Source organism: Ambystoma mexicanum, chromosome 5p (genome assembly GCF_040938575.1).
Source record: "Ambystoma mexicanum isolate Mex_15411 chromosome 5p, UKY_AmexF1_1, whole genome shotgun sequence".
Lineage (NCBI taxonomy): Eukaryota > Metazoa > Chordata > Amphibia > Caudata > Ambystomatidae > Ambystoma > Ambystoma mexicanum.
In genome coordinates this window covers 920,405,541-920,428,286 of record NC_090930.1, presented here as the reverse complement: position 1 = coordinate 920,428,286, position 22,746 = coordinate 920,405,541, and the positions used below count along the sequence as shown (strand labels likewise).

General features: G+C 43.6%; 1 protein-coding gene across 1 annotated transcript in view; it reads left to right on the top strand.

The window, feature by feature from the left end:
* Window positions 1-22,746, top strand: part of RAMP3 (receptor activity modifying protein 3) — a 1,283,291-nt gene that overhangs the window by 1,242,413 nt on the left and 18,132 nt on the right. The window lies entirely within an intron of this gene.

Genomic DNA, 22,746 nt, shown 5'->3' with positions numbered 1-22,746 from the left:
GACTGAAGGGCATATTAAAAGGGCACCACCCCCAATGGGTTGCGTGCTACCTCTCCAACCACTCATTCTCTCATTCCTGAAATTCAAACACCTCCTCTCCCACTCCCTTTCTTGTGGATAACCGCTAAGGATCTGCCCATGGCTAACCCTGTACATGCTCTTCATCTCATCCTTGAATAAGCTCATCGCCTCCTTTTACTTTCTCTGTTACCTCTTTTCAATGTAACCCAGATTTTCTTCTCCTACCCGTCCTTTCCTCCTACCATCTCTCAGAACATTGCCAACAGCCTCATAGCCTTCGGTCACTGGATAATATTGCACTGTCTGATGCAAAACTATTTTAAAGCAAAGATTATGTTTCTCGATCTCCTCCAAATCTAATCCTACTCTCCTATCATCTATCTCATTTCCCTAGACAGTTTCACTCCTTCAAATAAAGATCAAAACGTCAGGTAGTCTTTGACAGTGACCTTAAACTCCAGTGGTTCATTACAGCCACAGCTGGAAGAATGTATCTACTCAACATAGGAAACACTCACCCCTGCCTCACCCACCTCTCATGCAAAAATTCTAATATCTGCTATTGTGCTCAGTACATTAGGTCACTGCTCAGACCTACATTTTGGTCTATCACTCGACCTCTTCTCTCCCCTTAACAACGTCCTGACTTTATCTACTGGCCCCTCTACAACCTACCCCATTATTACTTCACCTCTACACACCAGCAACATGCCGGATTGCGCTCAATGCAAAATGCCTCTCTCATTAAATTCCTTCTTATTGTCTTCAAATACAACCACAGTCTTGCCCACTACCTTGATCAGCACATCTCTGTGTACTCTCCCTAATGAAGCCTACTTTCCACTTCCCTCTTTAACCTCTTAGTTCCTGCCCCTCTCACAGCTTTCTTTTCTGCTCCCTCTCCTTACTTGCACAATCCAATGGAATGCACTCCCCCCAGATTTCAAACCCATCCCATCTCCTGAATGCTTCCAGACCAGACTCAAGCTTCTGTCCTGTGAAGGGTTTCTCCAATTAATCCAGTCTACCCTGGCTACAACAATACAAAATGTATAATATTTGTTGTGGCAATAGTACTGTACTAAGTGGACTAGCCATGTGTGCGACGATGTCCATATCCCAGATGTCTGTATCCCATTACCTTCTGTAAGCAATGACACAGAGGAGGCAGTAAATAGTGGAAGGGGGTTCATGTGTGAAATACAGACATCAAATAGCTGGTACACATTACAAATGGAAAGGCACACATTCTGGCAATGGCACGTTTTAAAATGGTCCAATTCAGGGTAAACAGGTCATCTGTCCGGTTTGCACTGTGTACATACTAATCTGAAGTAATCAATTAACAACCCAGCCCCATAATTTGTAAACTGTCATTAACAAATCAGTACAAAGTGGGCACAGATGAGATGTCAAAAGTGAGATATTTCTCTACAGTGGAGAGAAAACATGCAAATTCATTCACTGGCTGTGATTTCATTACACACATTGCAAGGCTATAAAATGCACAGTTGAAAAAGCACCATTGTATGTGCATGAAGTCATTGTTTCAGATATCTTTGTGAAACTATCCTTCCAGGGGAAAAGTACTGAGCCCCAGCCCGGGTGATGTGTGCACATCAGGATGAGAGGCAGGTCCTGTTGAATGACAGGAGTAGCTGTTAAAAGGAAGGGAGAGAGGGGGTGTAGTGAGACAAACAACAGATGAGCAGGAGACTGGCAGAGCAGAGCTGCAGAACTTTCTGGGAGATCGCAGGAGACGGACAATAGACAGGGGAGCAGTTATCCTGGCATATAATTCATGTTATCCCTGGGGGCTGCTAAAGTGTGCGGAGGTTGCAACACTATATTTGCGGTCAAACCGACCCAGAGGGGTGTTCCAGAGAAAGCAAAGCGAGAATCTTCCCATGTGCAAGGTAGATATACCAGTCCATAAGGGGGGGCATGCTTGAATGGATGGAGTTTTATTTTTTAGTTAGCCACAGGGTTTTTTCCATGTTTAATTGTTCAATGCCACAAGCAAATGCATTTCTAAAAGTTACAAGAATTTGTTATTAAGTGTGGCATCTGCCAAGTCCCACGATCCAAGGTCGAGGTGAGCTGACTTCAGTTCATTCAATCATTGAGTTGTGTTTATTTTTTACAGTTTTTTTCTCTTCCTTTTTTATTTAATACTGTTTTTCCACATTCACACTGACAAATATAGTTAATGTAATGATTGCTGTGTACAAATGGTAAGTTATCTGTCAAGATAAATACACGTTATAAAATGTGTGTCTGAAAATTTCATGGCATTTGGGTCATTGTATTTAATCTGCTCACAAAGGCAAGAGTGTAATAGTAAAGGCTTTCATGAAAATTATATATTGTGGGCTCTGTAGTTAGACAGAGTGTGAGTGTGCGGTATTTCGGATGTTGATGTTTACAGCTGAACAGATCTGCCATCAAGGCAGTAGCCCAGCCTCGTAGATAAGGTGCTGTGAACAACAAGTCCCTACACTCTGTGTTGTTTAATGAATATCTCGCCTCTTTTATCTCCATTAGCATACCAAAATGATTGGGCCGCGGGCACAACATCTTACAAAAATATATGTAATTTTTTAATTTTAGCAATTTCTACAAAAATCAATCACATTCATAATGTACATAAAATTGACACACTTTGTTAGCAACACCTTCCTAAATAACAATCTTTGTTGATTCACAATTGATCAGTTGGTAAATACATAAAATTACCCATGATTTAAAAAAACAAAACACAGCCATATCCATTGGCTTCCTTCTTAGGCTATCACAATGATATCTAGCTGTGTGTCATACCAGTCTTTATCTATTGGCAGTTAAGTGATTTGTAAACTCACAAACAACAAGACACCCCAGCGCAGCACTACAGGTCTGCTTCTCATCAGTTCTGTTACAGTCATCTGTAATAGTGTGTCAAACTATTACAGATGACTGTGACGGATAAAGACTGGTATGACACACAACTAGATATCATAGTGATATCTCCTTAACCATGTGTTAGTTCCCTCCTGTCCGGACTCACTCCTACCACTCTGTCTACTCTCCCTCTCTACTTGTTTCTCCCATGTTCACACTCTGAATTGCATTTCGTTTTCGACCCTTGGCTTGCATCTGAACCCAATTGTAAATCCACATCTTGCTGTTTTGGCTTTTAGCCTTAGAGGTCAAAACTTGCTGTCTTAGCTTTTTGGTAAAGAATCAAATCTTGCTGTTTTGTCTTTTGGTTTAAAAGTCAAATCTTGCTGTTTTTGCTTTTTGGTTTAAAAGTCAAATCTTGCTGTTTTTGCTTTTTGGTTTAAAGTTCAAATCTTATTTGTTGCTTCTCTGTAACTTTCCAGCCCAGTGACTTTACCGATCTCTTTTTTCCACTCTTACCTGCCTCCTGAGCTCCATTATCCCTCTTTTCTCAAGCTACCACTTTCATGGCACTTTCTGTTTCTCCTATATCTTCCAACTACTTCTACATTGACTATCCAACCCTTCTCACTAAACTGATAGGAAGAATTTAAAAAAGGATATCTTGGCCTCCACCCTGGTCTCCCTATTGCTGACACCTATTCCAGCGCATCCGCAAGACAGACACTCACCGACATCCTCTTTGTCATTCCTTCGCTGGATCTATGTAGTCTTCATATGATCTCTGTGCTCTGTCCTGCCTCCTCCTCTCCCATTAATGGTGGCACCCTATGGGAAGCTCTCATGGCTCCCTTCAAACCCTCTAAAGTCATCATTAATGTCTATCTTAATGGCAGCGTCATGGTCCAAGACCATCAGGCCAATCGCCTCCTCTTTGACATGCGTTTCCCTCGCCTCATCAATTTCCTTTCATCTCCTGCTGTCCCATACTCTCCCCCCTTGGCTACCTTGCCCTCTCTGCCCCACCCCAGGCTCCTTCTTCACCTCCCCAGGGCATACCTCTGATTTGCACCCCTCACGCAGAGGTCTTTAAAGCTGGAAACATTCTACATCTAGCCAATCTCAGCTCTCGCTCTGCTGTCAAACATTCCTCTGACATCTGCCAACTCCTGGAAGAACTTGACCTTGATGTCCTCGGTCGAACCGAGACATGGTTCATGGCCAGCACTGTCACAAGCTTTGACACTCCCCTCCCTGATGGCTACAAGATCCTCTCTGCAACCAGATCCTCACGGTCGGAGGGGGTGTAGCCCTGATCTTTCTTGGGTGTATTCATGCCTCTATCATTCCCACGCAGACATGCTCCTCTTTTGAATGCCTTGTCTGCAGGGTCTCTCTCTCTCCTAGACACTCTCTTTCCGTGGCTACTATTTAGCTGCCATCTGGTCAAATCACCTCTTTTCTCTCTAAATTGCTTGGACCTCTCCTCCTCCCATCTGACCTCAACCACTCAACTCCTCCTTCTTGGTGACCTCAATATCCATCTTGACACTACTTTTTCCTCCCCTCTACTCTTCAATGACCTCTGTCACTCCCTCTCCTCTTCTAGCCTCCTCTCTCGCACAACTCACTTTGCAGGGTACACACTTGATGTCTTGATCTCCTCTGACCTCCCCTTCTCCATCCCTCTGACCACTCCTCTCTCCTGGAGTGATCATTCCCTCCTCTCCTCTCATCTCTCCCTCTCTGCCCCCCAGGCCATGTCTACCCCAACACTGCTACCTACCTTCTCGGATATCCGGCCCATGAAGCGTGTGTCATTGGAGGCTTTCGCTGTCACCTCCTCTTCCCCCTTTCCACCTCTGGCTGACTCACATCCTGACACAGCCCTCTCTATACTCTACTCTTCTATTTCCGATACTGTTGATGCTCTTGCCCCTGTCATGAAGATCCATTTGAAGGCTAAAGTTAAGTGCAATTTTTGGTATGACTCCGACCTAGCTACACTCAAATGTAAGTGTAGGGCGACTGAGAGCAAATGGATGGCTTCTTGTTCATCGTCTGACAAACTGGCCTGTTGCCTGCTTCAAAGGGAATACTGACTCTCTCTCCTCACCAAGAAGACAGCCCACATCCAAGCCCGTGTCTCTGCAGCATCAAACAACTCAGCTGAACTCTTTAAAATCTGCCAGGAGCTGGCCAATCCTGCTGCAGTCTCTACTCATCCTGTGGCCTCCTAGGCCCTTTGCACGGCCTTTGCCTCTCACTTCATCTCAAAAATCCAGGACATCCTGTCCACCCTCTCCTCCCCAACTCCTCCTCTCCTCTCTCCTTCTGTGAACTCAGACCCTCCTTCAGCCACCCCCACCCTCTTTCTCCTCTTTTCCTCTTTTCTCCCCTGACGAGGTCGCTAGACACGTCCGATCTATGAAAGTCTCATCAAAACAGGTTCATCCCTGTTCTTCTAAAACCATAAAGGACCACATTGACACTCTCGCTCCTGCCCTGGCCGATTTATGCAACCTCTCTTTTGCCTCGGGAGCCTTCCCCTCCCCTCTGAAGCACTCTCTTGTGCATCCTCTTCTCAAGAAACCCACAGCGGATCCTTCTTGCTTGGCTAATTATCACCCAATTTCCATCACTCCTTTTCTGGGTAAACTCCTTAAAAGGCTGGCCATCTCTCAGCTTAATCTCCACTCTGATTCTGTTGGCTGTCTCCATGACCATCAGTCTGGCTTTAGAGCTGCCAGAAGCATGGAAACTGCTCTCCTGAACATCCATGAAGATTTGCTCTCCAACCTTGACTCTAACATTCCCTCTGTTCTCTTCCTACTCGATCTCTCTTCTGCCTTCGACGCGGTCAACCAAACAATCCTGCTCAACCGTCTCTGTGACAACCTGGGCATCACCTCAGGCTCTGGCCTGGCTGACCTCTTTCCTCTCTAATCGACTCTCTCAGGTCCAACTTGGGTCCTTCCTTTCCTCTATCTCCCTATCTGCCTGTGGTGTTCCCCAGGGGTACAACCTCTCACCTTGGCTCTTTAATCAATACCTGGAAACTCTGACCCACTGCATTGTCATTTTCTGCTCCAATGTCCAGTGCTATGCTGACGACACTTAACTCATTTTCAGGCTTCCCTCGGCCACCTCTTCTCTTTCTCTCATCTCTGACTGTCTATCTGCCATTCAATCTCTTCCCGAATGCCAGCAAAATGGAGATCCTCCTCATTGGCACACCTTTCCCCTCCTTCCCTGTCACTCTCTGACCGGAATCCCAGGGCCCTGCTCCTACCCCCACCTAAAGCCAAAGAACCTTGGGGTAATCTTTGACTCCACACTTTCCTTCTCTGCCCACATCTCTGATGTCTCAAAAAAGTCAAACTTCCTACTGCACCTCTTCAGAGGTATTCTGCCTTTCCTCTCCTTCCCCCAGAAGCTCACTGTCTCTCGAGCCCTGTTTCTCTCAAGGTTGGACTATTGCAACAGCCTCGTTCTAAATCTACCTGCTTCTACTCTCCGCCCTTTGCAACTTATCCAGAACAGGACTTCAAGACTTGTCTTTGGTCTGAAGGCCTGGGATTGTATCTCTCCAGCCCTGAAATCTCTTCACTGGCTCCGAGTGACTGCAATGATGAAATTGAAGACCCTTTGCATTGTCCGCAAGGCTTTCTGGGGCCTGTGCCCAAAATACCTTCAGCTCTCCCTCCGTAAATACCTTCCCTCCCGAGCCCTTCGCTCCTCCACCTCTAACTCACTCAGGGTCAGTTGTTTTTCTAAGAAACAAAACAAGCTTGGGTTCGATCTCTGTCTTCGGATGGGGCCTCCTTCTGGAACAGCCCCTGCCGCTCTAAAACTTGAGGAGAACCATCTCCGGTTCCGAAAGCATCTCAAGACCTTCCTCTTTGCTTCTGCCTTCTCTCCTCCTCTCCCCTGTTGATCTGTTCGGTTCTCAGCATCATGCACCTGGTCTGCATCTGTCTTTTGGGCCCAGGTACCTGCTGACTCTGCCACCCACCCGCACTGCTTCCGGGCAATTCCTTGCACTGAGGTCTGTATCTGAACTTATTCAGACACACTCTGTCTGTTGCCTAAAACCTCACACTTGCCACTTGCTGGCTGCACTGACATGGTTTTGTTGATTTTTGTTATTTATTTATTCATGTTTATATTTATTTATTTTTATTTTGCTCAGTATTTTCCACTTCTCCCCTTCTCGCTTGCACTTTCCCCTCTCCCTCTCCCATGCACTTGCACATTCTCAATGTCGCTGGGCCTAGTAAGATCGTTGTTTTGTTTCTCCCTTGTTCCCCACCCTTGCCTCATCGCGCTCTGCAACACTTGTGTACGAGCGTGATACAAATAAAATATCAATATCAAGCCTTAGTGCAGGGGTCTATAACCTGCAGCGCTTCCGTTGTTTTGGACCACAGCTCCCAGGATTCCTCAACATTGTCTATGCTGGCTGGAGCTGTTGACAGATGTAGTCCACAACATCTGGAGGGCGGAATCTTGTCTGATGGGTTTGGATGTGCAAGGTGACTGTTTCCTCTACCAATGTATGTGAATGGAGGAGGAAGAGTTGGCAGAGGTGTGCAGTTTTTCATATTTGGGCTCACTGTGAACCCAAACGACCAGTAGCGCAACAGTTTATTTAAAAGGAGTGGTGACACAGGAGTTTTCCAACAGTATACTTTTTTATGCAGCTGGTTTACTGGAAAGGCATGTGGAAGGATGACAAATCCCATGTTTCCAGGACTACTTGAATTCCAGATGGACGCATGCGAAGTTAAGATCAACTGAAGGTCTAACTGTCGGATTATGAACTCATTTCTGCTCAAACATTGTGTGGTTTAGGCGACATATGTTTCATCCAAAATATTTCCAACACTGCATTGTAAATAGAATATGAAAAAGAGTAGGCAGAGTCAATCACCTGACTTTAATTAAAGAAACATTCAGTCTCTTATGCCCATCTACAGCCTTGTGCCCAGGGACACCCTAACATGGGCAGGTAGCAGGTACCACCTCATTTGTACAGTTGCAGCCAAGCTGGTGCGTGTGTGTCCAGGACCAGCCTTGCATTGTAAGCATAGAGACCCAGGTAACGTTACTATGCCAAACACGGCCTTGTATGTTAGGTGCAGCGTCCGATGCCCACATTCTCCTATATAATGGCAGGTTTTACCTTCATATGCCTAGATATGCCTAGATATTCTAAAGATATGTCAGAATACTTGCATCCTCAGAAGATACACAGACACAACAGGACTACATTTCCCAACATGCATTCTGCTTGTTTAGTGCAGGAGGTCAACGTGTCCTAGACTACTATCTGACATATTGGGCCTCATTACGAGGCTGGTGGCGGTGGAATGAACGGCACCGATAAGGGACCGGCACCGTTCATTACGGGCCGCCACATTACGAGGTCTGCAGCGGATCCCGCTCTGGACACCTGGCCCGACCAGTCGTGCAGAGCAGGACCCGTTAGCAGTCCAGGATACTAACAACGGGCCCATCATTAACAGGCCCGTTGTTAGCATCCTCCCCATTCCCATTCCCATTGAGCCCTACAGGGGCTCAATGGGAATGGCCACGTACCGGGTCCGGGTCCCACGAAAGGGAATTACCGGGCCCTCCAAGGTCGGAATGGCCTGGTATGTCCCCTTTTGCGGGACCCGGACCCGAGTTTGGTGGTAGCCATGCCACTAAAAACGGCATGGCTAGCTCCAAACTCGTAATGAGGCCCATTATGTAGAAAACCCTGATGGGAATACATGTACTTCAGTGAAATTTGACTAACCTTATGCTGATGCCTGAGTTCAGTACATGTATCAGAAAAGCATAAGCCCCACTCACCATGTGATTGTACTCTGCCTCACTGAGTATGCATTCCAGGTTATTACTGAATGTCCCATATAATATGTGCTTCATAATATGCAAAGGCTGCCACAAGGCTACATACATATCCCAGACTATGTTATCATGTTTAATATAGCACAAAAATGCACTCTTCTTCAATACGGCTGTCGCCACCAAATTGCAGGTCTGTCAGGTTGCAGATATGCACATTGAACTACATATCCCAGAATGCACTGAAGCTCAATTAGTAAAAATGCCTCAGCATTACTGTCCAATACACCGGCCAGCCTCTCTCAAAACAAATACCTCAAAAGGACTACTCACCTCTCATTCCAGGATAATCGGATCCCGTTTGTAGAGCTTGTTAGTCTACAAACTCAACAAATCTATTGCCACACTACCTGTGTATCCTTTAATGTTGACAATTTTGAGTGCCCCACTGAACACTTCAATTAAGACCCCGTTGCCATACTTGCCTTAATTATCTCCTACATTCAAATCGGACCATGGGGAGAAGCATACGGTCGCAGCCACCTTGCTGCATGGACAACTATACAGTCCACGTTACAAAACAAACAAACTCCTCACACAATATTTCATGTTGTTTGTTGCCCATTCATTACCATAGTATGAGCACAGTATGAGAGAGGTGCACACTAACTCTGTATTCTTTTTGATATCTCAGTATTTGTTCTACTTAATTTCCCTGCAAATGGTTCTCGTTTTGCTATATGAACTTTTTGTATTTTGTTAATGTTAATGTTAAAAGTATTTGTAACGCTCACCGTCACCAATGGAATTGGTCTCCAGACAGCCAGCTTCAGTTCGGTTTTCAGTGTGCGCTAAACTTGGGTGTGAATATCGGATCGATGTGAGTCCGCGTGTGGTGTTGGTGCGATTTATGTGTTGTTTGTTGTTGCAGTTTGGTGAAGTGCGTGCAGTTTGGTGAGCGAGAAGGTGGTTGTGTATATTGTCTGCTGTGTACCAATCATCTACACTTTGTATAGAATTATTGCTTGTTTCATCTTCTGTATTCGTTTTAGTTTTACAAATTCATTTCTTATTTTGATATCTTCAATTATTACCTGATTTGATTAAAAACGAAACATGCATTTAAGTTAAACATGTTCCAATCAGAACTAAAATCTCTCTGATTTATTAATTCTGAGATAGTTACACACATTCACAGTTAAACGTTGCTCATAGATCTTGTGAAAAGGGCAACATGTCAGAGAATGCCTCCACTTTTTTTTACTTAGTAAAAATGTCCTACTAGGTCAGGTACTCTGTCTCGCATGGGTGTAATTTTAGGGGGTGGGGTCGACAAGGGTGTTGGTCCCACCAACTTTTCTGGCACACCATTTTGTCCCACTTATTTGGCAGGGGGCCCTTTCATTGTGATGTCATGACACACCCCCCAGCAATTTCAGCAAAGTTACTCCCTGCTGTCCCGCTTAGGGCAAGTTCCCTAACAGATCTACCTACCTGCCCCAATACATGGGATCTCCCCCTCCTAACAGACTGCATGTCCATTGATAAAAGGAGACACACTGCCTAAAATAATGGAGGACTCTAAACAACACTGAGTCGTCCTCCTCCAAATCTCTCCAAACTTCCTTGAAAACTAGGGTGATTGTTTCTCGCAGATGTTTACTGAATCGCCCTAAAATACCCTGCCAATCTTGCTTGTATTTCCTCCCTCCTTATTTATTTATTTTATTTTACATTTTTAAAGTGCTCACACAGCCCGCAGGCATCGAGGCGCTGTTGGAGGAATTGTTTGTTTTTTAGTTGTGTAATTGTTTTTGTCTTAGTTGCATATTTATAAAGCGCTTAAATACCCAGAGGTTTCTAAGCGCGGACCCAGGGAATCGAACCTGCGTTGCTTCATGTTGTTTTGCTTTCGAAGCGAGCACGTTGCCGCTGAGCTATCCTCCCTATACCCCCTTAAAGGCCTCCAATGTTCTCACCCAAACTTCCTGATGTTGCATCTAAAAATTATCATTTAGGTTTTTCTCACACGTTTGCTTTAAATAAACACACACACACACACACACACACACACACACACACACCACACACACGTACTTCATCAGCAAGCACTCGACTAATTGACTTAACTTAATATTTTAATATTCCCTCCAAACTTCCCAGATGTGTCTCTCTGAGTGTGTGGAGCTGAGTGAAGGCTGGAATGAGGGTCATGGGAATAGGTGCACGCTAGAGGGACACACGTGGGTAAAGCATATGACGCAGCAGTGTTGTATTTGCACATATTATCATGCCTAATGAAAGTGAATGAGAGCAATTGTGATAAAGCTGAACATTTCTGTGCTCAAGTTCCAAGACTTCCAGTGGACCAATACAGTGCATTGTCTAAGGTGTAGATTTTACCTTATGGTTTCCACCATCACTTTATCATGAAGGTTCAAATGTGCAAATTCCTGTTACTGGGCTTCCTGTAGAGCTACAATGTGCATTGAGGCACATCTAGTGCTGAACATTGAATCATTTCCAGCTGTTGAAATGGGGTTACCGTGAAATGATCGAGAAAAAAAATACCTACTGAGAAATTACCACATTTCTTTTATTGAGTTTTTAATAATTCAGCGGAAGACCCACGATCCCCCTGCACACTTCCCCCTACCTTAACCTATACCCTTACCCCACCCCACATCTATTTTTAATAAAAAATGACCAAGAAAATGCAGAAATTTCTCATTCGGTATTTCTGTATTCGTTGATTTCTGCAGATGCCGTTGAAATGGACCAATGTGGTGAACGTAGTTCTGAACAGTGCATTTCAGTTCTTGGCTTATGATTAAACCAGCACAGTTCATTGTGTGTTTTAGAAATCAAAAATACATTTCTGATTCCAGACCTTACAGTAGATCAGTACAGTGTACTGTGGGCTGTGCAGTGTTTTTGATTGAGCATGAAAAGATCATAGATTTTTGAGGATGTGGTCTCTAAAGAAATCCCTTTCTATTTGCTTCCCTGAGCTACCAATCTACTCCATGCTCTGATGGCCAATGACACAACACCTACAATGAATGCCTACTTTTCACAGGTTATGCTCGGCCTACTTAGTAGATATATTTCTCATTTTTATGAAACACAGTTGAAAGGGTCGGGAAAAAAACTAAATGAGGAGCTTCACCCCTGCTGCTCATACAAAACATTCGCACATCAAAGTGCAGGAAAACAACACCTCAATTTCAAACAAAACTCATTTATATATAATTTTTGATATCTATTATTTCTGTAGTTTAGATATAGTACTGAACAATATTAATCACAAAAAACAAGCAACAAAAGTTTGCACAGTAAGACAAAACAGAGGCAACTTGGTTCTCTTGCACAACATTCTATACAATGGACAAAGTACAGTTTCTACTGTCACTACCCCAGGGGGGCGACAGGGTTCAAGATCTGATAGACAAGTGAAAAACAAGTATAAAATACATACATTAGTGTAAAACAGTCAACATTGGTAACTGTTTTGAGGCAAAATATGTCTACCCCCAGTGTTTCGGCCCTATATCGGGGCTATGGTAGGCCAGTTTCTTCTTGGGGCCTTTGTTAGGACGGAAGAGGACTATGTAGTCTGGATGTTCAGAGGTGCTGTAAGATAAATGAGGGATAGTGAGGGGAAGCTCCAGGCATAATAGCGAGGAAACAACATGTGAATAAATCCCTTGGTGTCTTAATTGGTAAATGGACATCACTTACCTACGGAGACATGAATAAAGCCATAGGCGTAGGGGTGGAAATCCCGAGGCAAATGGTGCCTTTGGGTAGGGGTCACAGAGGGTGCCTAAGTGACAAAAAAAAAGATGGAGAGGATACTGAGTGTATTAGTGAGCTCAGTCCAGACCATTTTAATATAAACGCACAAGATCTTACCTATATTAAGGCAGCCGCGGAGTAGAATTAATAGTATTCTGCGGCGTGGTTCTCATAGATGTACCCTGGATGGAGTGCAGAAAAACAGAGCAGCATCAGAATGTGTGCTGAATGTGTGCTGTTAAGAATAGATGTTGATGCAAATGTCAACTTGAAATTAAAATTAAAATGTCTGTCATTTTGTCCCGATTGCACAGAGCAACACGGCGCATGTTACAAAGATTGCAAAAATGAACAAAGCGGGCTTGCCTATCTTGTGGTAGCCGCGTAGCAGAATTGTTGATTGCTTTCATTTGTATCAATATAAATTCGGGGACGTGCCCTAAGTGGGGAAGCACAGAGGGACACGAGTCAGGGTCTATTTAAATGCATGCACGGGTATTATCGTGTATCTTCAAAGCCATATTGGTGAAAAATGGTAGGGACAATGATTACATACATAGTGTGGACGAACCTTGCTAACCCAGGTAGCCAGTTAGATCAGCTGGAAAGTGTCTCAACGATCTGATGTGGACACGGGGAGCGCGAGGTGTGTGGACAGCAGCTCCGCTCACTAGCACGGTAACCCAGCAAGGAGGACGCCGTTGCTAGGAGCGAAAGCTACATATAGTGGTGGCCATTTTGGAATGGTGTCCGCTTTTGAAAAGATTCTTACTCCAAAAAAAAGTTTATAGTGTGAATATCCCGGTAATACTTAATTGTTGGAGGAGAGATTATAGAAAACGCAATCGTAATGTACTTAGTTCGATGTGTTTGTGTCCGTTACCATGGTGACATAGTGCATTGCAAAAAGGGCCACAACTGTTAGCTAAATACACTAAGAGTGGCTTACGATCAGTGGCGGGATAAAAAGTTGAGTGGTGGCCAGGCTATAAATTGCTTGGTGCAGATGAACAGCGGCCATTTAGTCTCGTGGTGGATTTGATATTAATGAAAAAAGGACGGCCACAACCCGTGTGGGAGACAGCCGTGTGGCTAAAGGCCACTTGTGGTGATAGGACTCAGGTCCTGCTCTGGTAAGGGATACATCCATGGGGCTAAACACCAAGTGGTGGTGTGGATCTGAAAGAGGGGAAAAAAACATGTAGGCTTTCAGCTTAACAGTATAAATTGTATACATGTGTTCCACAGCTTATTTAGACAGCTTAACAGTATAAATCACAGTACATGATTGATATAAAAAACTCAACACTCTATCCAGCTGACTCTTGTCTGACCAAGGGGAACAAATTGATTTAGCCCACAATTGTCTCTTATGCGCTGTGTTTCACTAGACATACACAGATGATTCACAGATCATTTCATCAGTCTCTGGTGTTAAGTCTCCATGCAAGTAGTGTTAATGAATAGAGGAAAGGGCACTGGGCCCAATAGAAAGTTGTCCTACCTAGGGGGGATTGTGCTCTGGAGTAGTCTCATCTTTCTCATTTTCTGAACAATGGGTACAGTAGTCCCCCCAAAGACAACATTTTTTCACAGGGAGCAAACATCAATTTATAAGAAGGATTTCCATCAACAGATATGTTGAGACCTGATTGTATCTGTCTAGTTTATGGACCCATCTCTGTTCTAATTGTGTTAGAGCCTTGTTCAAATCCCCTCCTCTCACAGTGGGTGCACGTTTTTGGATAACAAACCATCTGAGGTCTGTATCTCTATGTTTCTGTTGGCAAAAATGGTCCACTAGAGGTTTATCAGGGATCTTATTCCTGATGCACGAACGATGTTCCGATATCCGCATTTTGATGGGACGGATGGTTTTGCATACATACAGCAGGCCACAGGGGCATTCAATGATATAGATCACTCCCTTGGTGTTACAGTTCGTGTGTTCCTTCATTGTCCATTTTATGTTCTTATGTTCAAAAACGTTCTTTTGTACGGTGAGGGCACTTGCCACGCATTTCCCACATTTGTAATGTCCAACCACAGCGGGTAGGTTCCATAGAGTGTTCTCAACGGGAAGGGCTGTTTCCAGAAAGGTGTGCACTATTTCGTCTTTAAGGTTCTTGTTTTTTTTAAAAAGCAAAACAAGGGAATTTACTCAGTGTCCCTGCTTGTTTGACCAGGTACCAATTCTTCTTGACGATTTTCTGTATGATGTCACTTAATGGGCTAAAGGTAGTGACGCAAACCAGTCTATCAATCTCCATTATGGATTTAGTTTCAAGACAAATGTCTCTCGGAGTATGTGTGGCTCTTTTCCTGGCGTCCCTGATTGCCTTTTTGGGATATCCTCTTTCTGCTAGTCTAGCATGTCTTTTAAACCTATCAACATCAGTACAGTTTCTTCAGATCCTAGAACTGGCCACAGGGTAGATTATATTTCAGGTCATTTGGATGGTAGCTCTGGAAGTGAAGCAAACTGTTCCTGTCCGTTGGCTTACGGTATAGTTCAGTCTTGAGGTGTCTCCTGTTCTATATATGTGTAGGTGAAGAAAATCGATCTGGTGGTGATCCCATTGCATGGTGAAATGAATATGTGGATCACATTGGTTTATCCATTGGTGAAAGTCCTGTAGTTTGCTCGGTGTTCCATTCCAAATCAAGATGCGATTGTCTATATACCGTTTCCAGAGGCCGATGTGTTCTAGAAATGGATTCTCATCACAGAGGACATTTTACTTTTGATATTGTGCCATAAACAGGTTTGCAATGTTGGGGGCGAATGTGGCCCCCATGCTAACCCCTTGGATTTGTTTATAAATATGTTTCTTGAATAAAAATAATTTTTTGGACATGGCCAGTCTGGTACATTCTAAAATAAACTCAGTGGGTGTCGAGGTGTCAGTTCTCTGGTTTAGTACCCCACGGATGGCTTCTAGGCATTCTGCTTGTGGAATAGAGGTATAGAGAGCCTTAACATCCATAGTCGCTAGAAGGCTGTCTTCTCTCAGATCGGCGTGATTGAGTAAATTTATGGTGCTAGTGGTATCTTTTAGATATGAAGGCATCTGGATTACAAAAGGTCTTAGAAATAAATCGGTGTATAGTGACAAAGGTTCCAGTAGTGAGTCACAGGCGGACACAATGGGTCTGCCTGGGGGCTTAGTAGCATCCTTATGGATTTTTGGTAGAATGTAGAATGCTGTGTGTGTGGGTGTGTTTTGTTCAAGAAACGTTGCTCGTCTTCGCATATCCATCCTTCTTCTACGGCATGTGAGGTGAGACCTTTGATTTCCTCTTCTAGGTCTGTGGTCGGGTTATGATTGAGAGGTCTGTAAGTGTTTAGATCACCCAGAAGCCATAGGCATTCAGTGTCGTAGTCAATGGTGTCCATGATGACTATGCCACGCCCTTGTCAGCTGATTTTATCATAGTTGATTTGTCCATTATTAAAGGTTGTAGTGCCGTTCTTTCTTCCTGTTCCAGATTGTCTTGATAAAAGTTCTGTTTTTTTAAGCCTGCCATCACTGTCTTGGTAACTATTCTTTCAAATGCTTAAATTTTGCATGGGAAACTTAACACCAGAGACTGATGAAATAATCTGTGAATCATCTGTGTATGTCTAGTGAAACAAAGCGCATAAGAGACAATTGTGGGCTAATCCAATTTGTTCCCCTTGGTCAGGCAATAGTCAGCTGGATCGAGTTTTGAGTTTTTTATATCAATCATGTACTGGGATTTATACTGTTAAGCTGTCTAAATAAGCTGTGCAACACATGTATACTATTTATACTGTTAAGCTCTCTAAATAAGCTGTGGAACACATGTATACAACTTATGTTTGTTTAACATTATCGAATGGACAAAGCCTACATGTTTTTTCCCCTCTATCAGATCCACACCACCACTGGTGTTTGGCAGCATGGTTTTATCCCTTATCACAGCAGGACCTGAGTCATATCACCACAAGTGGCCTTTAGCCACATGGCTGTCTCCCGCACGGATTGTGGCTGTCCTTTTTTCATGTGCCTAGCTCTCATTAATATCAAATCCACCACGAGACTCAATGGCCGCTATGCATTTCACCAAGCTATTTTTAGCCCGCCCACCACTCAACTTTTTATCCTGCCACTGATTGTAAGCCACTCTTAGTGTATTTAGCTAACAGTTGTGGCCCTTTTTGCAATGCGCTACGTTACCATGGTAACGGACACAAAAACATCGAACTAAGTACATTACAATTGCGTGGTCCATAATCTCTCCTCCAACAATTAAGTATTACCGGGATATTCACACTATAAACTTTGTTTTGGAGTAAGAATCTTTTCCAAAGCGGACACCATTCCAAAATGGCCACAGCTTTATGTAGCATTCGATCCTAGCAACGGCGTCCTCATTGCTGGGTTACCGTGCTAGGGAGCAGAGCTGCTGTCCACACACCTCGCAATCCCCGTGTCCACATCAGATCGTTGAGACACTTTCCAGCCGATCCAACCGGCTATAGGGTTAGCTCGTATTCGTCCACACTAGGTATGTAAATATGGCTTTGAAAATACATGCTAATGCCCGCGCATGCATTTAAATAGACCCTGACTCGTGTCCCTCTGTGCTTCCCCATTTAGGGCACATCCCCGAATTTACATCGATACAAATGAAAGCAATCAACAATTCCGCTCCGCGGCTACCACAGGATAGGTAAGCCTGCTTTGTTCATTTTTGCAATCTTTGTAACATGCACCGTGTGGTGATCTGTGCAATCGGGACAAAATGACAGGCATTTTAATTTTAAGTTGACATTTGCATCAACTTCTATTCTTAAGAGCACACATTCTGATGCTGCTCTGTTTTTCTGCACTCCACCCAGGGAACATCTATGAGAACCACGCTGCACAATACTATTAATTCTACTCCGCGGCTGCCTTAATATAGGCAAGACCTTGTGCGTTGCATGATTTATATCAAAATGGTCTGGACTGAGCTCACTAATACACTCAGTATCCTCTCCATCTTTTTTTGTCAATTAGGCACCCTCTGTGACCCCTACCCAAAGGCACTATTGGCCTCGGGATTTCCATCCTTACGCCTATGGCTTTATTCATCTCTCTGTAGGTAAGTGATATCCATTTACCAATTAAAACATCAAGTGATTTATTCACATGTTTTTTCCTCACTATTATGCCTGGAGCTTCCCCACACTATCCCTCATTCATCTTACAGCATCCCTGAACATCCAGTCTACATAGTCCTCTTCCGTCCTGAGGAAGGCCCCAAGAAGAAACTGGCCTACCATAGCCCCGCTATAGGGCCTAGACACCGGGTGTAGACATATTCTTCCTCCAAACACAGTGTTAGCAATATAGACTGTTTTACACTAATGTATGTATTATATACTCGTTTTTCACTTGTCTATCGTACACCTTTAAATGCCCCCCGGGATAGCAAGAGTAGAAACTGTACTATGTACTATGTCCATTGTATAGAATGTTGTGCAAGAGAACCAACTTGCCTCTGTTTTGTCTTACTGTGCAAACTTTTGTTGCTTGTTTTTTTGTGATTAATGATGTTCAGTACTATATCTAAACTACAGAGATAATAGATATCAAACACTATATAAAAATGAGTTTTGTTTGAAATTGAGGTGTTGTTTTCCTGCACTTTGATGTGAGAATGTTTGAATGAGCAACAGGGGTGAAGCTCCTCATTTAGTTGTTTTCCCGACCCTTTCATCTGTGTTTCATAAACTAATGCCCTCCTGGGCAGAATAGGGTTGATCCTCCAGGAGCCCTTTTATTATACTTGACATATTCCTCATGACTACATTTCCCAGAAGGGCAAATGGTGAGCCACAGACAAACCTGTGACTTCTGTTGCCACCCCAGTTCTGCTTATAAGACCCCAACAGCAGACTCTCATGGGTTGAATATTATGGGGAAGGTTTGGGATGGGGGTGCTCCAGGATAATTGACTGATGAAGAGAAGGCAGGAGTAGGTGGCCGGCCATTGGAAAAGAGGATGAATGGATTCCTTCTTCTGCCTTACTAAATTGTAACAGTCAATCGTTCATGGAAGACAGCACACTGAACAGCCAATTACAACTGGTGCCTATTGTGCTGTTATTTATTTAGTTAGGCGTTTGTAAAGCACGCCTAACCCTGGGGCATCTGGGCGCTGACAATCTTATGAGGTGTGTACATACATTGTGTTATCATTATGTTGCATGCATATTGTCAATGGTGGATGGTTACAGTGGGACTGTAGGAAACATGGTCATACATTATTCGGTAGTACATACATTATGATATGTTTTTGTTACATGCATGTTATCAAAAAAGCAGTTGATTACCTAGGCACGTTTGCATGGCACATTTCATCTAGTTAGGCATTTGTAAAGCACGCCTAACCCTGGGGCATCTGGGCGCTGACAATCTTATGAGGTGCGTACATACATTGTGTTATCATTATGTTGCATGCATTTTGTCAAAGGCGGATGGTTACAGTGGGACTGTTTCCTATGGGTATATAGTCATTACATCGAAAACAATAACGTCGAAAGTCAAAATATTTAAAAAAGATGTCGAAAAAAAAGTAGAATTTCTTTTTCATTACGTTTTGTATTCGAAATGGGGGGGTTCTCCCCAACCCCCTTTTTTTCTATTTTTTTTTATTTTACCCCTTTTTTTTACTTACTAAACCCAAAAAATATACATAAATTAAAAAAAAAAAACATTCAACTTTTTTTTTTCGACATTTTGTTTTCGACATTTTTTTTCTCGATATTATGACTGCACACCGTAAGCATAGGAAACATGGTCATACATTATTCGGTAGTATATACATTATGATATGCTTTTGTTACATACATGTTATCAAAAAAGCAGTTGATTACCTAGGCACGTTTGCATGGCACATTTCATCAAGTGGTATGGTGTGTGCTCGCAGGTAAGGGAGGAAAGGCAGTGCTGGGGAGGGGTGATGACTGGATTAGATATGGTGTTATAAAGTGAAGAGCAGGGTATTCAGATTTTTGCGGAAGGTCTAGAAGGAGGATTCTGATCTTAGAGCTGTTGGTAAATCGTTCCAGTGTTTAGCCACGAGCACTGGAAAACTGTTGCCTCCTGCTTTCTGGAGTTTGATTTGGAGATAGTGAGTAGATGTGTGTATGCGCTGCGTGTGGGTCTGTTAGGTTTGTTCAGTGCAAATTTGTTTGAGAGGTATTTGGGGGCAGATTGCGAGATGCATTTTTGTGTCAGGGAGAGGGTTTTGAACAGAATGCGGTCATGTACTGGCAACCAGTGGGCCGAGCATCTAGTCTCACTGATATGATTCTTTTAAGCGATATTCAGTGCAGCTCTTAATGCATTGTTTTGGATTAGCTGTCATTTGTTTGTGTTTCTTTTGTTGGTCCCAATGTAAAGGACATTACAGTAATCCAATCTTGATAGGATGAGAGCTCTGGCTAGGGTGGTGCAGCTGGTAGGGGATAGGAAGGATCTTCAAGCGTTGATGAGCTTGGATATGTAGGCAGCTGCAGTGGCAGTGGCATTGACTTGTTTCGTTAGGCTGAGCGTGGACTCAAGATAGATACCAAATGTTTTTACTTCCTATGAGACTTTGATGCTTATGCCGTCTTTTGTGAAGTATTTGTAGGACTTGTCAAGTTTTTTTGGTCGGTGTTGAGGTCCTAAGAGGAGTAGCTCTGTCTTTTCATCGTTAAGATACAGGCTGTGTTGGGCCATCAGTGCCTGAATTGTTTGGTAAATTTGGTTGAGCAAATTTGAAACATGGTTGTGGGATCCAGTTAGAGGAATGAGGATTTGGGTGTCATCCGCATGATTTGTGTAGGAGACACTCAAATCGTCAAGGGGATCAAATACAAGTTTCATGAGTATATTGTATACAGTGGGCGAGACGCAAGAACCTTGCGGCACTCCGTATGATACTAGAGTTGGAGTTGCTGATGCCGAGGGGGAGAAGACTCTCATGGATCCATTGGTGAGGAAGGATTGTGTCCAGTGTGTGGCATCATTGGAAAAGTGGGCAGATGAGGCGAGGTGATTGCAGAGAATGTTGTGGTCTGCTAAATCAAAGGCAACTGATACGTGAAGTAGGAGGAGGAGTGCTAGCTTGCTGTTATCTTGAATTCGTCCATTTGAATTTTCAAATCAAGCAGGGCTGTTTCTCTACCATGACCTGGCCGGAAACCTGACTGGCGGAGACCTAGGAGGTTCCTGGTTTCTAGGTGCTTTTGAATTTTCAGGTATGCTGCACGATCTAGTATTTTGAGGAGGAACAGGACAGTTGTTATGGGGCGGTCATTGGTCGGGATGTTGGGGTCAAGTGTGGGTTTTTTTAAGCGTGGAAGAACCCATGCATCTTTGAGGTTGGTGGGGACGGTGTTGGCATCAAAGGAGGCATTGACTAGTGAGATGATGAAAGGTGTTACTTGGGAAGCGCATTCTTTGATAAGAGATGCAGGACATATGTCGCCTTGACATTTAGAAGGTTTAAGGCAGGTAATGATACTCATTACTTCAGTTGTGGAGACTGGAGCAAAGTTAAAGTATGAGTTTGAGTTCTGTACTGAGAAAATGGGGATGTGGGCAATGTGTAAGGTTCAGTCTTTCTAGTTCGATTTTGGATTGGAGTGTGGCAATTTTGCCAAGAAGAACTGTTTGTATGTCAGTGCACCAGACTGTGTCTTTAAGGCATGCTTCTTGTGGAGGTACTGGTGACTCAAGCTCGCATAGTATTGTAAATAGTTCTTTGTTGCCAGAATTGGCTTTACTGATTCTATTGTTTTACGTGGAGCTTTTGGTTAGGAGGATCGCCTTTTTGTAATTCTTTTAGGTGCTGATGAATGTATCATTGTTAAGATCCATGGGTGATTTTGTCCAGTTGCACTCTGCTGTTCTTTTGGCACTCCGTATACTTTGAGTTCGGGTGTGAACCATGCATTGAGATGCGCATTGCTCAGTCAAGTGTATCTTTTGCACGCCCATTGTGTACATTATATCACAAGCACATGCATTTAATTCTAGGGCCAGGTTACGCACTGCACTGTAAGCTCATGCATTGCACCACCAGATCCTGCTTTATAGTGACAGATTATTTACGCTGTACTCGAAGCTGACACTCTTCATTAATGTCTCACACACTGCCAGTTCATTTATTGCACTGCCGGCGTATGCATGGCAATGCCATTTTATGCAGCTAACTGAGCGGGAACTAAAGAATATAACGCTACTCTACTTTTCAGGGAAATCTGCCATCATTCCCTTACTTTTTGTCACTCGGAGCAGTGCTCCTAGACAACAAGGAAGGTCACTTTTGCACCCCCCACCCCCCACCTATTGGGATTTGAACCTGGGCCCTGTTGGGAACACTCTAGTGTCACAGCCTGCTGAGCTGTCCAGCAGGTGCTGGATTGTTTTGTTGTTTTGAATAGCCTGTTTGGGGCATAGCAGCCGTTCTCTAGTCACTGTATAGACCTACACCCAAGTGATCCGCGATTGTCTTTGGGGTTTAATCATGAATAAAATGACATTGCTGCAGGCACTGTGTGCAGATAATGGTGGGGAGGTGGTTATAGTCCAATATATTCAATCGAATTTGAGTCAGGACGATCATGAAACCAGACTTTCTTGAGACATTTAAATGACGATGTTTGTGTGGATATTTGCTCTTGACACATTTGTGAGTTTAGTTTGTAAAGAAAGTGCTTAGACAAAGCCTGTGCTGATTGTGTTTGTCTCTGGATATTGAAGACCAGTCTTGAGTTTAATACATGACCACAAATCTCGACTTCAGATGGGAAACAATCCTTAGTCAAATGTTCAATGTCTGCCAAAGCCTATTTCATGCACACCATAGATGGCCGACGTTTAGAATGAATGCACAGCTGATCTTGATGATCTACGAAATAAAACACCCAGTATTAGTATCAGGGTGTCCACAATGAATATTGTTGTATTCAGTTCTTGTGCAGGTGATAACAGGCAAGCTTTCTTAATTGGAATGTCATTGCGTGCCAGTGACAGTTGGTTTGTGCTACTCTACCCTTCAGCATCACATCCGTGTTGGGGGTCTTATTTATTGGAATAAACTTTAATAATATCACTTACATCCTGTGGAACTTCTTCTTCTTTACCACATATTACTGGTGGTGAGGATCGTGGTGGTGGACCCCAGCAA